Raw genomic sequence first — 16,681 nt, forward strand, 5'->3', positions numbered from 1 at the left:
GGCTCCACAGTTCAATACTCTGCTCAGTCAAGCAGTCTTTCCATAACTGACTTCAGAAGCAGTGTAGACTTGAGGCCTCCAAGCTTTTCTGGATCATAGCTGACAAAATAAACTCTTAAATTGCACATTATGGATTTATTAGTGATTCCCAGGATCTGATCGCCACAATTAAAATGAGCTTAGAGTGGAGTACATATTATCCATTAATTACAGCTCCGGGCAGAAATGATTCACCTGTGATTCCTCCATGCCCTACCTCATTAAAATGGCAGCTGTCTGCCTATCCACTCCTGCAGCTTTAGAGAAATCCCAGAGCAGAACTCTGAGCCCAGATTCTCAGTAAACAAAGCCCTGACATGTGCACCATCCACAACTCATTCATCAGGTTGTCATTGCCCAGGCAGCCGTCTTTGCTTCTGAGCTGAAGAGAAATTAGTCTTTCAGTCATTATCCTTTTTCCAGTGGTTTTGTTATAATTATTATTTCATGACTCTGCCAGGGTTGAGAATGGAATTAAGTGCATTTCTACCACACTCTGTTCTAAAGTGCCTCTTTACAGCATATTAGAGAGACAAGGCAGGTGAGGCAATATCTTTTTAGTGACCCAACTTCTGTTGGTGAAAGAGACAAGCTTTCAAGCTACACAGAACTCTTCTTGACAGCATGGCACTGTCAATATGTCCTGATGACTAAAACATGTGCTGTGTTGCGTTTGTGTATTGAATCAAACACAGCCCAAATAAGCCTCTTATCATCTAAGAAGAATTTGTTTGGAAAACAATACAATGTGCAACAATCCAAGCCCCAGGAAGCAAATTACCAAGAATGTTGTGCTAGGCACATCCTGGAGCTAGAATAAGGATTTTTGGGAGATAAGGAGAATCACAGGATTAGGAAAGTGCTATAACAGGTTTGAACAGGGTTGATTCGGTGAGCAGGTCCATGGATTTTATTAAGACTGCCATCTTGTGTTGCAGAATCTCAGATTTAATTTTAAAAAAGGCTTTAAAACTAAGGTCTGGTCTATACTTAAAGGTTAGGTTGGCATGGCCAGTACTTAATTTGTAATGAAAGAGCAATTAGGTGCCAGAGCTCAAGCAGTTTTTTATTTTCATAACTGATGCAGCAAGCCCAGAGGTGCTGGGACAATGAACTGCCAAGCCCAGAGGTGCCGGGACAATGAACTGCCAAGCCTAGAGGTCCTGGCACAAATTAAGCACTGGGCATAGCTACAGTGTTTCAGGGTAAATTCACAGCCCTGAGCACCATAACTATGCCAACCTAATCCCTGCTGTCCGTTAACTTAACTACTCTTGCTTGGGGAGGTGAAGCTCCTACAATGATGGAAGACATTTTACAACAGCATAGCTATAGCATTGTAGCTGTGCCGCTGTAACACCTATAGTGTAGACATGCCCTGACTGTGACAAAAATAACCTTCAGATAGTGAACTGAAACTATCCTCATCTAATAGCTCTTCACTGCTGTATATAGAAGGAGTGAGTCCTAGTGCCTCGGTTATATGTGCTCTAAGACCCCCATTAGCATGATGCTGCCTTTCGTTGACAGTCTCAGCAGAGAAGCCAAACACTGAATGTGCATGAACTTTCTGTTAGAGGGTTTTCCCTTTGGATTATAGATAAGACACAGTGGGGGAAGGAGAAGCTTGCTTTGTTGCTACTCATACTGTATCAGTTCTGTGGGTGAACCAAAGAGTCTTTAGTTTCCACAACTGTGAATCTGGCACTTTTCACCAGCTCTCAAAGAAAAGGTAGATGTTTGCAGAAAAAAAATATGGTTTGTTCTGTGAGTGTGCCACTCCAAAAAGCAGACACTTTTGAGATTGTCTGGATCAATAAAATGCCTCAGTGTTAATGCTTTGTACAAGGTGCATCTCCCTTGTTTGGGCAAGAAAATCATTTTCCTGGAGCTCTTGCCTCCATTCAGAGCTAAATGTCTTTTATACAATGACAAGACAGAGCCCAGGGTGAGTGTTCAAAATAAGAATTATAGGGTCACCTGGAGTGCCAGGCTACCAAAGGATTGATCCAGTGGGGTCACCCGCAGGGCCAAGCAACTAAGGCATTGATACTGTATCCATGTCTCAAAATGTAACCAAGTCATTAGCTAATGACGGAGCTGAGAGGTGCAAGAGGACTTGGAGAAGGATGGCAGCTGTTTAGAAAAGGAACATGAGAACAATGGAGCAATGAAGGGAAGTGTGGGGACTGAGAGGTGAGACACAATATTGCACCTGCCAGATGAGGCCTGGTGTTAACATCTTATTACAGTCATGAACTGTATCAGGGAAACTGATCATAGGAAAACTAGATGGGGTATGGCATCTGAGGGACTTCCGTAACCTGGATTGTGCTCACATGAATCTACATAAGAAGGGCAGAGGGAGGTGCAACCAGGAACAACGTGTGAGGAAACCTAATACTACCATTAATAATATGATAATATACTCACCCCTCCGGAAGTATAATAGTCACACATAGGCAGTGGCTCAAAGGGCTGCATTTCTGCATCAACCATCCAGTGCCAAGTAAACACAAATCAGACATGCACTTTGAGGCAAGTCCATGTTTTTCTAGCGCATCCATGCCCATGTAAACAGTAACTGCCAACCTAACAAGCTATGGTCATACTCCACAGCCACCCATCCCAGGCAAAGTCCTGAGAGAACAGAATTTAGAATAGAATCTTAAAACATCCAACAAAAGTCCCCAGTCTTGGGAAAGAAAATTCCAGAGCCAAAGGCTTCTTCTGAGAATAATCTGCAAGTTTCCAAACCGACAAATCTGTAGACTCTTAACAGAAGCTCTTGAGCTAACCTCACTATTGCTGCAACATAGAAAATGGGGAGGGGGGGGAAAGATTTGAGGTTAAAAAACACAAGGCCCGTAATTATTATTTATATTGTGCTGCATGGTGTTTTTAAAACAGATACAGCTGGAAGATCCCTCACCTGTAAACCTCATTTGTGAAGTGACACTGCATATTTCCAAATAGATAGCCACTAAGGAACATTTGCTCTTTGTGGTATGCTTGAGATAGGAATTCACAGGTCAAATATGGGAGGTGAGATGTGAGATGCATGCCATTCCATAGCATGCTCTGGCTGTTCACAGCAGTGCCACAGCATCTGATAGCTAGGGATGCTATGAAACGTCTAAGCATCGCTTTTGGTACAGAGTTCTTTACTGGGTGCTTTGTGTGACAAAATTGCAATGGTTTTTACCACTTTTAGTTTCCTGACCTTTTATGTATTTGAAATTAGCACAGAATGCTAGTAATTTATACCTATGTGGACATGTCTGATCTCATGACTAAATTAGGGCTAACTAAAAAAAATCCCAATTAATTATGAGAGTAAAAAAATAGTTGTGATTAATCACACTATTCAACAATAATAAAATACCCATTTACATTTATTACATTTATTATAACTATTTGTGGATTTTTTCTGCATTTTCAAATATAATGATTTCAATTACAACACTATTGTTTAACAGTGTGATTAAAACTGATTGTGACTATTTTTAAAATCTAGTTAATTTGTTTTGCATTAATTGCACGCCTTAACTATGATTAACTGGCAGTCCTAGACTAAATAGTTGGCAGAGAGAGTCTGTTGCTTAGTAAACTGAACTGCAATGATCTTATTTTTATTTGGTTTTTATATTCTTTCCAGGATGGCAGCTCTATTGTCATAGATCCAGGGCCGGCGCTACCATTTAAGCGACCTAGGCAATGGCCTAGGGCACCAGAATTTTTCGGGGGCGCTATTTTTACCGGGGGGGGCGGCACGCGGGTCCGGTGGACCTACCACATTGATGCCGGCGGACGGTCCGCTGCTGGAAAGGCTCCAGTGGAGCTGCCGCAGTCATTTCAGCGGACGATGCGCTGGTCTAGAGGCTCCGGTGCGGCAGGTCCACCGGAGCCTTTAGACCAGCAGACCGCCCACGAGCATCACTGCAGCAGCTCCACCGGAGCCTTTCCAGCAGCCGACTGTCCGCCGGCATCACTGCGGTAGGTCCACCGGACCTGCGGGGGGCGGCGAAATGGCCGTCTGCCTAGGGCGTCAGAAACCCTGGCGCCACTGCTGCATAGATCCATTAATAGGGTTGCAGTTGGGCCCCCATCATTGTGACTTCAAAAAGCATTAGGCCTAGTGCATTTTTTACAATAGGGTGATCCCTCAGGTTGAGTCACAGTAAGGATCTGGGGAGCGAGAACAGGAGTGAATAATCCCTAAAGCTTTAGGAGGAATGAGATGGGATTTTACCAACTTAACAGGAGCAAAAGTAGGACTAAAAAGTAAGATCATCTTTATGTGTTCTTTATGACTCTGTTACAGCTTTTGCTTCAACTGGCTGCAGATGGGCTCTCAGAGGGATGGTGGAGACAGGAACATTTGCACCTGCTGGACCACTAAGGGGATTGTGGCACAAAGGCCCATGGCCCTGTGAGCGTTGTGACATCAGCGTATGCTGGAGCGCTGGGTACTGCACCTCACCCTTATGTACAACCTGAGAGCTAGAAGTGGAGCAAGCGAGTGGGCAAACCAAAGGAGGCCTGGCTGGCCACCTCCATTGCTAGGCCAAAGCCTAGGAGAACCAGGGCTTATGCGATGCACGGAAGAGGAGTTGCTAGGACCCCAACCCTATGTGGCCACCATAGCCCTGCTCTTGCGAGTGGGGAGCAGGGAAGGGGCCCGTATCGAGGGTGGGGGACAGCCCCGCACGGGGCACGCTCAGGTGGCATCTCCCTCCCTGCTAGCCCCGGTCAAAGCCCAACTTCCCCCAGCTCTGTCCCGCTCCCCTTGGCCTCAGTCAGGCGGCCCGCGCTGCCTGGCCGCCAGCTCCAGCGGCCCTAGCAACAGTGCCTCTCATGGGCACCCAATCAGCGGGCAGTTGCCTCCGCACAGCCAATGGGAAGGCGGGGGGCAGAGGCGGGGCCAGGCCGCAGGGAGCTGCCCTGCTTGGCGCCGCCATTTTGGTTTCAGAGAAACAAAAGAGGCGAAGCGGCTGGCCGCTGGGATCTGATATCCAGGTAACTTGCTCCCCCGCTCCCATTCGGGCCCCACCGAGCCCCTCCACCCCCCTTCCCGCAGCTCGGCTCGGCTCCAGCGGTTCCGAGCCCCTCGGCTCCTGGGCCCAGCCCCCACAGCCCTTCGGGCGGCCGCGCCCGACCCGCGGGTGCTGACCGCTCGGTAGCCTGGGTAAGCGGGGTCAGCCTGTGGAGGTTGCGCTCCTCCCACGGGGCCCTGCTTCGGGCCGGGCCAGGCCCACTGAACTAACGGGATCCTTGTCTCGCCCCTTCCCCCCCGCCCCGGTTGGCCTGGGGTCCGCGTCCGCAGAGCTCTGCGTGTCACTGCTGGGGCCGTCCGGGTCCTGCCTCCCCGTGGGACGTGGAAATCCCCAGCATTCCCCCCCCCCCACCCACGGGCGTTGAAACCCGCTGCCCTTCCTGCCTAGTTCCCACCCCATCCCCCTCCCTGATCCGCCCCGACTTCCCCTCGTGCGGCTGGCGTTGGTGCAGTGCCAGGCACGCACAAGCATGGGGCTGCCTCGTCCTTGTGTTTGGCTGATGCACACACAGGGATCCCTTTTCCACGTCCCTCAAAGAGATGCTCGTGTGCCCCAGTTTCTTTGCGTGGGGACTGGCTTCGCGTTGCACTGGGTTCCATTCAGTTAATGCATTTTCCTCTGTAACGGTTCGGGAGGAATTTATAACTGTGGGGTGGGAGCACTTTTAGCACCCGAGCATCATGCTCATTAAGGAGAGTATTCCTCTTCTTTCCCTTTCCTTCTCCCCCAAACAAGGGTTAAGAAATTTGGTGCTAGTTTCTGGATGTCATCAGATTGTGAGGTAGGCAGAACTTCTGAGGCAACAAAACCAGGGTTTTACAAAGGGTGGTTTTATAGTAAGAGTAAAGGTGGATAGTTTTTCATTCCTTATTCAGTGTTACTTACCAGTATGGAAACAATATTGCTTACCTGCTAAGACAGTCAGGGGGCAGAGGGGGAAGAAGGGCTTTTTGTTGTTGTTTTTATTCAGTATAGTGATGTAAATTAAATTTAGTATTTGCTCCAAAACCACTGAAAAATTACAGAAATGGAAATAAGGTAATTACATCTCTAGTATAAGGAAACACTTCTAGATTCAATAAATATTTGTTAATCATAGTTCGAGTATTACACTGCATGCAGTAGAAACCCTGTTCTACAAATGTTTTGTAAAATCAAGATCTTATAAAACTGAGGGCATATGTAATAGTGTTCTCAGGCATAGGGACAAAAAGGCATTTTGGATTAAGTGAGGTTTTGTAATTCTCGGGTTTGTAAAATGTGGTTACTGTTGTATTAACGTTGCTGCCAAAATAAACTCTTATTACAGTTATGTACCAAACCATCCTGTTTTGGGCCTTGCCTTCTCTAGAAAGAAATAACCCATTAGCTAACGCATGCTAAAGTACTCCTTTCTTTTCTAGTGTAGTCGTACACTGAATCGCCATATAGAATGGGCTTTATTCTTTTTCTTTCATACAGCAACCAAATATATTCCATGGTTATTTCAAACCCAATATTTTAATAAATGAATCTTGTGTTCTTATCCTTTGAATATTCCAGAAAAGCTTTGAGGACAATGTCTCTAAACTCGCAGAGTTGGTTTTGGTGTCTTTTTCTTATGACAAACGTTGAACATGAGAGAGAGTGTTGGCTCTGGAACTTAAAACTAATGTGGGCGTAAGATTTTTTTTTTTAGTTTCGAAAGCTTCAGACCCCCTTTGATTTTGAAACTTGATTGATCTTATGCAGCAATTATATAGCTATAAAGCCATTGGAGAGCTGCTGCTAAGAATATGTGGGAGTTGTGCATGCTGAATTTGAAGCTTAAAAAGAAACTAAAAAGAGGATCTTTGAACTGAGTCCATTTTGTTTCGTATCATTTAGTTCTCACCCCATTTACAAAGTTATTTAAATTGAATATGTTGCCGTTTTAAAGTCAAACTTGTGTATGTAAATCATCTAAACTAAATCATCCCAGCCAGGGCTATGTCAAGCCTGACCTTACAAACCTCTAAGGAAGGAGATTCCACCACCTCCCTAGGTAACCCATTCCACTGCTTCACCACTCTCCAAGTGAAAAAGTTTTTCCTAATATCCAACCTAAACCTCGCCCACTGCAACTTGAGACCATTACTGCTTGTTCTGTCATTGGGTACCACTGAGAACAGTATAGATCCATCCTCTTTGAAACCCCCTTTCAGGTAGTTGTGAATGCAGCTATCAAATCCCCCATCATCCTTCTCTTCTGCAGACTAAACAATCCCAGTTCCCTCAGCCTCTCCTCATAAGTCATGTGCTCCAGCCCCGTAATCATTTTTGTTGCCCTCCACTGGACTCTTTCCAATTTTTCCATATCTTTCTTGTAGTGTGGGGCCCAAAACTGGACACAGTACTCCAGATGAGGCTTCACCCATGGGCAGCAAATGTCAGAAATGTTATTCTGTGAATACACTGAAGGAAAATGTCTAGTCAGTTTAGACCAAAAAAACCCAAACAAAAACTAATTTTAACTAGGACATAGGAGCCCCAAAGGGATTTCATATCTAGAAAGGCAAGTAAAGTAATAGTATTGGTTGTTTTTTTACAGTTTTTAATATATTTTTAACACCATTATATTTGAGAAACAAAATATGGGTAGAGAACATTAGTGACTAGTCTTACAAGGCTTGTACAGAAAAGAGTGAGTTGCAGGAATTTATTGGAAACTAGTATTAAAACACCCAAATAATTTAAGTTATGATGGTGATTTTATATAAGCAAGTAGGCCATCATTTATTTAAATGGACCGATTTTCTCTAAGGCCCCATGTATGTTAGGATTTGTATTACAATAGCATCTAAAGGGTCCAGCCAAGATTATGATAGATATTACATGTAACATAGGACGGTCCCCCTGTCTTGAAGAGTTAAATGCAAGTGGTAGGAGGGGAAGTGGAGGCACAGAAAGGTGAAATGGTTTGCCCAATGTCACAGACAGGTAGTGGCCGAGCACAGAATGGTATCCTGAATTACCATCTTGTGGCCTGTCCACTAGATCACACCACCTCCCTTTTGTTACCACTGGTTCACCTACAATTGTGGTAGCAACAGTGGGAGTATTAATAAAGAGGGCTCCAGGTACTTTCCCACAAGCATTTTAACCACTGTTTCCTCTAACCCTGGTAAGAACAGGTCTAGAATACATAGTTCCAGAATCATGGCATCTTAGTTTAGCTTATACCAGTGAAACTGACTTGATAGCTATAGTGGGAAATTTTAGGAAAAAAATCTTGGTGTAGACAAGGTCTGAAGATGCAGTTTTTGTTTAATTTAGTTGTGGTCCATTGTAATTTGCTGCAATCTTTAACATTAAGCCAAGACCTAAATTAAATGTTTTCAGGAGATTGTGAGATTTGATAGTGAAGTGCATCACCTGCATATTTTCTCTAATGTGTAACTTGTTCTGTAGCTAAGAATATGCTCACAAAATTCAACTATCTGATCAGAAGACTAGAATACAGCAATATTTAAATGGTAATTCTTATTAATATATTTCTTTGTGGCAGTGCTGTTAAAAGTGCTGCCTTGGTAATTCTACTTTTTTCTTTAACTCTGAGTCAGGAATACAGTTTAGGAAACTGGCGTTATACTACCTGTCATTCTGATCATAATGTTAGGGTAGGAGCAAAACACTGTGTTTCAGAGCCAAGGTCATTTGAGACTAATGAATATTGAGTTCCTGTTGATTATTGTGGCTAGAGCTTATCAGTATTTTTCCATTACATTTTAGTTAGCGCTAAATCAGTCTTAAACAAACTGGCCCTTTCTACATTAGAATATGTTATTTGTCATTGATGTGCAGAGGAACAATGGAATAAAAACTCTCACTAGTTTAGTTCATTCACTGGTCTATTGTTTCATTTGATGATGGTTAGTTTGTCTCTATTGGCAAGAAGGTGTGATTGGTATCTAGGCAACGCAAGTCCTGCTAAGCATCACTGCAACCTACTTGAAGAAATTAAAATTTTCCATTGCAGGGGAAGAGGATTTTTCCGTTGTACCTAAGTTCCTTCATCTGGCTTGCTATTTTCTGTTCAAGGTTAATGTATTTTTGTAACTATGCAGGAACCATCTTTAAAATACACGATATAACCGTTTAATTACAATAATTTTTCTGTTAATAGTTTTACGGTATGTTGAGAGGTCTTATTACAGATTTTGGTTAGAAACAGTTCATCAGAATTTTTTATCAGGGGATTTTTGTTAATAGAGGAAAAACACTTCATTTTTGTTTGTTTAAAAATTGGTCCCTCTGTCCTATTCTGTTACAAAAATACAGTTACCAAGAGACAGTATAATATGTTGAACACAAGTGGACATGCATTGTAATGTTCTGTAGGCACTAGATACCACTTTTGTTTGCCAGACAGTGCTTTAAAATTCACTACACATCTTGAAAGTGGAACAAAACAAGGTTTGCTAAAATTAAAATCCTATTAAATACCTGTAGACAGGTGCTGGCTACATGTCTCTGGAGGCGTTGAGTTGATGGCTTACCCACCAAAGTTGTTTTTAAACTTCCTGCTTCATGCAGCAATGGGTTTTTATGTCTTGAATATGTCTAGTTATGTTAGAAAGATTGGGGTGGATCTAATGTGATAACACTAATCCTCAGAATGGATGTGTGCAGTACTCTTGCTTTGTAAATAGATGTAGTTGGAGGTAGATGTTTACTATATTTATTTAAAAAGTTAAGACCTTAGCATCAAAACTGCACAAGCTAGTGAAGCATGTTTGTTCATATTGTTTATTTTTTAATTTTAAAAAGAGCTGTTCAAATCAGTAATGGCCTCCAGAGCCAGGGTTGTTTGAATAGAGGAAAGTTCATCCTTTCACTGAAATTAAACAGTTGTCATTCAAGCTGGAAACTTCAGATCTGTTCAGTAGACTGACACTGATTTTTCTTCCAGTCTCAATTTCTTCATGTTCAGGATATAACACACAAAGGAATCATTTTGGTTAAAGAGAAAAGACCAGTTAGTTTTATTTTTTTGTAAAACAGCGACTCAAGATTTGCTGCTTGTAGTCTGATAGATGGAAGTAGATGCATTGTAATAGTGATTACATAGATTTTTAGGCAGCTTTTTAGCTAATGTGGAGCCTCTCAATCTCTCTTCTGGCCTCCTTGCCTCTCATCCAGTCTGTTCAAAATTCTGCTTCTTCTCATGCAGCTTATTGGCTTCTTGATTTGCCTCTTCAAATACAAGTTCCTTGGCCTCATCTTCGGGGCATTACATCATCTTCCCTCTCTGCTCTAACTTCCTCCTAGCTAACTTCCCACTTCCTGCCCTCATCCCAATTCTTTTACATTAGGCCTAGTCTATACTTAACATTTAGCTCACCATACCTGTGGGTGTGAAAAATCCATCCCTCACCCCCAAATACTGTAGCTATACTGGCCTAACCTTTTGTGGAAATGCAATTAAATCAAAGGAAGAATGCTTCTGTTGACCTCACTACCATAACTTGGGGAGGTGGAGTTCCTACAGCAGTGGAAAAACTGCTTCCGTGACAGTAGGGACACATCTACACTATGGGTTATGACCTGTAGTGTAGATAATCTTACTTGTCTTCATCTCCTTTGTAACTCCCTGCTTTGAGCATTTCTGTTGTGATGACCCCTGTAATGAATGGGGTTTCTTGCCAGATACCTTCTCTCTCTTTTAAATCCTTCCCCTTTAAATAGCCCATTCTCCTCATTAGTAATCCTAGTATACCCTCTCTCCTGATCTTTTGTGTTTAGACTTTAAATTTATCAGAGAACATTTTTGGTCAAGTGCTGTGTACGCTGATTAAATGGATTTTAAGAACTTTTTAAAAAATGAGCTATTAGGACTTTTCTTCTTCCCCAGAGCAGTGTCTCCTATTGCAGTCTCTTTTATACAGCCCTCAGTCTCTTTCTGTGGCTCACATGGCTGAGATCCAGCCCAATTTCATGACTAGTGTATATAATGATTAAAAGCAGACTTTTAAAAAATAAGCTCCCCCCCATTTACATTGCTAAAAATATCCCAGGATGTTTAACTTTTTAGCTTTATTAATCCTTTTACCAACTAGAATTTGTCATTTTTCCTGTGTTTAATTTTAGTGTTTTCATTATACGTAGAGGGTCTTGACCAGAATACTCAAGTAGCTATGTAGTAGTATGATGCACAAAGCTTTTACAGCATCTGAGGTTTGTCAGGAAGTGTGGGTGACTCTTTCATGCTCATTGAAAAAGAGGACTTTCTTTTAGCAATTGCTCCTGGTTTGTGTTTGGATCAGTTCCAAATGTACAGTAAATCATCTGTGCTGTATATGAGATATTTAGACAGTATTGTGGTCATAGACTTTCATTATGACATCAATCAGATTAACACAGCTCCTGGGTACAAAGGTGAGAAATTCTCTTGCTGACAAACTGCTTGACTACTTGTTGTTTTATGTTTTCTGAGGCCATGTCTATATGAGAATGTTGCATCGGTTTAACATACGGTGTGATTTTTAAACTGATCTGGTTGAATTGGTGCTAAAAGCTATATTTCTATTTTGGTTTAAACCAGGCTTAGGTCAGTTTAGTTTAAGTTGGTTAGGAATCTGTTTAAGCTAAATTGAAATACGGTACTCTTAAACCTATACAAGAGTGTCTGTGCAGAGCTTTACACTGATTTAACTTCACACCTTGAGGGTATGTCTTCATTACCAATGAGCTTTAACATGGCTGTGTAGTCTTGGCATCAGTACTAGGAGAGAGCTCTCCCAGCACTGTAAAAAACCCACCCTCATGAGGGGAGTAGCTGCCAGTGGTGGTGCACAGTCTACACTGCCACTTTACAGCGCTGAAACTTGCACGGTCTGGGACCCAAACCTGTGAAGACAGCAGAGTAATCAAACCAAAGGTAACCTGTATTGTCTGATGGTGCTCATAGTAGTCGATACTATTGTTGCTTTATGTAAGGAGCGGGGAGCTTTTTAAACAGGTAGTTCCAGTTGTCTGATTACTTGTTAAAAATAACGTTCACTACTACTTTGAGAAATCTGCTGGCTGGTATGGTTTTGGATTGATAAATGTTTATCTATTTAGAGTATCAGTTGGGGGAATATGACTTTATACACAGTTGGAATGACTTGTTTACTTTGAGAATAGACTGTTATCTTCTACTCAGATGTCTTTAATGTGTACATTGGATTCCAGAGAGCAGATATTAGACCTGTCATCCTCTCCTTGCTGTGAATGTGATCCTGTAGATTTGTACAGACAAACAGGCTGTGCTTGCTGGTTTCAATTTGCACTTGCTAGATTGCTTACCTTGTTCTTGTTTCCATGCATGTAAAACTCTTCTTAACAGAATATAGAGGGAATTAAAGCCAGACAGAGTAATTAAGATATAGTCATAGGTCTTCTGAAAATAACCTGTGATCTTGAACATGGAAAATATGTGATCTCTTCCAGCCAACCTCATTTCAATAATTTGTATCTGCATGCATGTGAGAATGTAATCCTGCAAATTTAAACAAAAATCTATGATGAAATCCTAATCCCAATTAAATCATTGCCTTCAGTAGGGACAAGTTTTTACCCCAGTGCATCAGCATGTACAGGAATAAGAAATATGTAAACCACATTAGTGCTGGACTCTTTCCAAGCTTCAAGCCTTAGGGAATTTAATTTTCATTGATATTCTTGGTCCTATTGCAGGCCATGAGTGTCTTACTGGATGTGGCAGCCCCCTGGCTGTGGAGAGGGAAGTAGGCTGTCAGCATCCTCCTAGGGATTTTCAGTTCTTGTTTGGGTGGGTGATGGGTCCTGCCAATGGCTTTTTGCCTGTGAAGTCCTACTGGACTCTCAGTTTGAATAAAGTAATCTTTACTACCTTTGCTTGTAGTGCCGAAACACTGATTGCTGTTGTGATACACTTCTGGCAAAATGTAACAAATCATACAGGCATAATATTGATGTGGTCATCCCGTATCAGATGGGCTAATTATAACAAAATAATTATTTTAAAGTGCATTTTGGAGTTCATGTGATGGGACCTGCCACTGTGGACCATCAGGTTGCTACTCAGGTGGTTTCACATTGCTGTTTGAATCTCATGACCTAGTTTGCAGATTGGAATAGGTGAACTTCTTGGCAGTGGTGGTTCTGGTGAGTAAGTTATTAACTGTGCGTGGTTCCCGGGAAAGCCAACCTCTCAACACAAAAAGATAAAAAGTGTGGAGTAAGTCAGATATAAAGCTTTGTGTATGAAATGCATCTGAATAATACTGTAGAGAAGAAAATACAAGACCACCTTGATATAATTTGATTGGAAAAGTTCATTGTTGAACAGTATTTAATTAGAGGAAATTTTGTGGTTGTGACAGGGAAAGAATTAGGCCCTCACCTGTTTTAATATTTTACTTTAATCACAGCAGACACAAGTACTATAGAGAAGTGTTTTTTTTTTCTCTTCAGTCAGATTGCACAGTATCCCTAATTCAGAAATTTTGCTTACGAGACGCCCTTTTCTATTCTGCTTCTATTTATCCTGATCTGATCTGCTGTGGCTGGGAAAGATTTCATGAGAGATTAGTCTCCCTCCCCACTTCAGTGCACTGGCTGCTATGCATAATAAATACAACTCCTGTTGACTCTGGGCAGCTATTTTCCTATGCATTCAACTATATTTTGAAAGTTCTTAAGAGGATCCTTGTTTTTTGCAATACTGATAGCTCACTGTGTTGCTTTTGTAACCTTTGAAAGAGGTTCCTAACACAGAGGTCCCAACTAACTGTTGAACTTGCCCCATTAACGTGTAGATGGAGATATTACTTTTTAAAAATAAGACCTTTGTTTAACTATAATTGCTAGTGAACTCTTGGGGCTTGTTTACACTTACCAGGGCTTTGAGGTGTGACAATTGATGCATCAACAGTTGATTTAATGGGTCTAGTGAAGAGGGGAAAGGAGAAAGGTGAGGAGGAAAGCTGAAAAATCAAACCAGAACCTTTTTTCTTCATTTGAAAAGAAAAGAAATGTCAACAAACAAAAAAAGCTGGCTGAATATTTTTAAAAAATTATTAACAAAACTCTTTGAGTGCATTATCATAATTGTAGAATCTCACTAAAATGTTGTACACAGTAACAAGTTTAAAATGTGCATGGGATATGCTCAAAGGAGAGGACGTTGGTCACAGCCTGGGCAGAAATTTCTGACCTTAGTCAAATAAAGTTGTACCTTTGTGGACAACAACGGTGTGCGACTGCCAAAAGAGCCTTTGATATGTTGTTGACTTGAAATTGAACTTAGGGCAGGAGCAGATACCTGATGTACCCTATAAATAATTTGCTTTTCCTATTAAAAATGCAGGAATAGGTAGCAGTATTACACTAAGGTGACATGCTTAGCACTGGTTGTTGCCTTAAATGCATTTAATATAGTTTCTAAGGTGCACCCTTGGTACATAGCCAGTCATGAACCTTATGGATATCTCTTCAGAGTGTAGGCTCAATCTGCCGTGATACATCAGAAATAGGTGTTAGAAGACTAGGAATCTGCTATTGGAAACCTTTATTTTAAATTGTAATTAGTCATTACAAGCCACACATTATTATTTTATGTGATGATGGCTTTCAGTCACTCATCTTTCTACAATAAAAGAACACTTGTGGTTTACATGCATTTATAAAAACTTAATTTAAACTGGGTTTTCAAAGGGGCCTAAGGATTTATGCATCCAAATCACATTGGAAGTGAGTAGTATTTGGGCACCTAGTTCCCTTAGTGTCCTTTGAAAATCCTCTCCTAAATTTAAAATATTTTATCACCTTAAAATATATGCTGAGACCCAGATGTGGTAGAGCAAGAAAAACATTAAGATCAGGAGGCTGTGAACTGAATATGAGTACGAAAAAATTCTTAGTCAAAACAGTGTAGCTGTTGGACAGAACTTCATAAAAAAAATCTTCCTCTGGGGAAATGACTGACTAGTGTAATGAAGCTCTTTATACCAAAACATGTTTTACAGCTCTTAAGTTTGAATTAATGAATTTAAACCACAGCAGGGACAGATGTATTTATTTATTTATTTATTTATTATTATTATTTTGTCCAAAGGTGAAAATTGCAGAGATCTAATATAATTTTATTTATTTTGACTTAGTGGACATGTTTCAATAGCAGCATTTATTTACAAAGTTTAGCAATTTGTATGTTAACCAGGAGTAGTTTATGGTAGAATTAAAGATTCACTCAGTGTTGCATATTCAAAAATAGTAGCAACCATGCTGTAACTTTTGTTGGGAATAAAAAAATGAAAAACAAATTAAAAGCTAATTTCAGAGAGAGGTTCCTTCTTTGAGATCCCTGCTGATTGTCCTGGAGACTTCAACACCATGAAGTCACATTAACCTCTCAGGCCATGTCTACATCTAAAATTTTGCAGCGCTGGTAGTTACAGCTGTATTAGTACAGCTGTATAGGGCCAGCGCTGCAGAGTGGCCACACTTACAGCAACCAGCGCTGCAAGTGGTGTTAGATGTGGCCACACTGCAGCGCTGTTGGGCGGCTTCAAGGGGGGGTTCGGGGAACGGGAGAGCAAACCGGGAAAGGAGACCAGCTTCGCCCCGGTTTGCTCTCGCGTTCCCGAACCCCCTGCAAACCGCAGGGAAGGAGACCTGCTTGCTTGGGGCTCCGGGAACTAGAGAGCAAACCGGGAAAGGAGACCCGCTTCGCCGCGGTTTGCTCTCGCGTTCCCCGAACCCCCCTGCAAACCGCAGGGAAGGAGACCTGCTTGCTCGGGGAACGGGAGAGCAAACCGCGGCGAAGCTGGTCTCCTTTCCCGGTTTGCTCTCGCGTTCCCGAACCCCCCTGCAAACCGCAGGGAAGGAGACCTGCTTGCTTGGGGCTCCGGGAACTAGAGAGCAAACCGGGAAAGGAGACCCGCTTCGCCGCGGTTTGCTCTCGCGTTCCCGGAGCCCCTGCAAACCGCAGGGAAGGAGACCTGCTTGCTCGGGGGTTCCGGGAACGAGAGAGCAAACCGGGAAAGGAGACCCGCTTCGCCGCGGTTTGCTCTCGCGTTCCCGAACCCCCTGCAAACCGCAGGGAAGGAGACCTGCTTGCTCGGGGAACGGGAGAGCAAACCGCGGCGAAGCGGGTCTCCTTTCCCGGTTTGCAGGGGGTTCGGGAACGCGAGAGCAAACCGCGGCGAAGCGGGTCTCCTTTCCCGGTTTGCTCTCTCGTTCCCGGAACCCCGAGCAAGCAGGTCTCCTTCCCTGCGGTTTGCAGGGGGGTTCGGGGAACGCGAGAGCAAACCGCGGCGAAGCGGGTCTCCTTTCCCGGTTTGCTCTCGCGTTCCCGGAGCCACCCAGCAAACCGCAGGGAAGGAGACCTGCTTGCTCGGGGCTCCGGGAACTAGAGAGCAAACCGGGAAAGGAGACCCGCTTGATTACCAGAGGCTTCCTCCTTCCACGGAGGTCAAGAAAAGCGCTGGTAAGTGTTTACATTGGATTACCAGCGCTGGATCACCAGCGCTGGATCCTCTACACCCGAGACAAAACGGGAGTACGGCCAGCGCTGCAAACAGGGAGTTGCAGCGCTGGTG

The 16,681-nt window shown here is 42.8% G+C and overlaps 1 protein-coding gene across 2 annotated transcripts in view; it reads left to right on the forward strand.

Moving 5' to 3' along the window:
- Window positions 1-4,973: 4,973 nt before the first annotated feature.
- The window catches only part of IP6K2 (inositol hexakisphosphate kinase 2), a 30,849-nt gene continuing 19,141 nt past the window's right edge, over window positions 4,974-16,681 (forward strand). Inside the window, exon 1 of one of the 2 annotated variants that reach the window (XM_030569266.1) lies at window positions 4,974-5,058. The gene's annotated coding sequence lies outside the window, so the exon portion shown is untranslated. Of the gene's footprint in view, window positions 5,059-5,855; window positions 5,878-16,681 lie in introns of those variants that run through there. The other variant, XM_030569267.1, reaches the window with a different exon arrangement.

This window comes from Gopherus evgoodei, chromosome 7 (assembly GCF_007399415.2).
Source record: "Gopherus evgoodei ecotype Sinaloan lineage chromosome 7, rGopEvg1_v1.p, whole genome shotgun sequence".
Lineage (NCBI taxonomy): Eukaryota > Metazoa > Chordata > Testudines > Testudinidae > Gopherus > Gopherus evgoodei.